The sequence below is a fragment of the Penaeus monodon genome, chromosome 31 (assembly GCF_015228065.2).
Source record: "Penaeus monodon isolate SGIC_2016 chromosome 31, NSTDA_Pmon_1, whole genome shotgun sequence".
Classification (NCBI taxonomy): Eukaryota; Metazoa; Arthropoda; class Malacostraca; order Decapoda; family Penaeidae; genus Penaeus; species Penaeus monodon.
In genome coordinates, this window is record NC_051416.1 from 34,068,019 (window position 1) to 34,069,401 (window position 1,383).

The window sequence follows — 1,383 nt, forward strand, 5'->3', positions numbered from 1 at the left end:
TCAACAATAAACATTCTGACTAAACGTATATATGAAATAAGTAAATATACTTTAGCTAACAAGACATAAGACCATGAATTGAAATGGTTAGGGAAATCAGCACTTTTTCTTAGATATAAACCGTAATGCAAATCTCATTATGCGTCAATGAGACCAATGTTCCTATCAGACGAACTCTTTTATATAATCACCCATTCTAATGAAATTGATGTCCGATTGGCCTGTATGTCTGCCCTGATCAACCAGTGTTCAATCTAATTAGGACAATATTCACCTTCACATTTTGAATTTTGATTGGATACACAACTTGTACAATTTTTCACTCATCTTTTCATCTATTCAGGTCCTTCACTGTTACACTGTTCCCTGATTGAACATTTCGTGTCAACATGGCATTTTTACTTAATTATAAGACTAATGAAATAATCGTGCATTTAATTTCTCCCGAATGCCTCTGTTATTGTTTTTGTACTTAAGTTGATACTTTGATCCCAGGGTCCACAGGGTATGATGACATTGGAACACCCCAGTAAGACATAAGACCATTGTCAATATCTAAGCCTGTTTTGTATCCAGCGGATCTTGTAGTCAGACAATTGTCAAACATAACTGAAGCTCACCATATGAAAGTGTAGCATCCCCTAGTATTCTGCTCATAAATCTTTTTATTAGCCTTATCAGTGTTCTACTGCGCCCGTTTTCCCAACCCCTGGCCTTTTACATTCTCATAACAGCCCTTCAAACCGTCAGCTATTTCTGGTTCCAATTAGATACCATATCTAATTGTTAGGTCCCATTATCTGAAAATACTTTCCTAGTAAAACCTCTACATAAATAAATATTTCAAATACCCATATATTTCAGTATCGTAGCATTCAGTCACATCAACATTCATTGCTCTTGTGGTCATATAGTCAGAAATTATTCCATACACTTTCCTTTTGACCTTTCGTTCAAAAAGGTCCTGGGCAGTGTTGAGAAAGGGTGGTAAGGCCTCCAGCTTCCTTGGTAGTTCACATATTGGGCTCCAAATGTCTTGTAACAATCTGGCGTCTGGCAGATTTACTAAACCTTCGAACTCCTGATATCCAAATTGTAATTTGGTAAGTAACCTCTAACGCCTGTATGGTCATCCTAATGTAGTTGAATGTATAGTTTGGTGAAAGGATGCCCTGAAGGTCACAGAAAAAAATGATCAAGGTTCCAATTGTCTTAGGCCATTCTTACATGCTAGTCCCTAATACAATCACAGAAAAAAATATTTTTACAAATCTAGTCTTACACAGATGTAAGCAGATTTATTTATTACGAGATAGTGTATTATCTAATGCAAGATTAGATCATAGCCAATGGTGTTGGATCATATGGATTACTACCTAATCT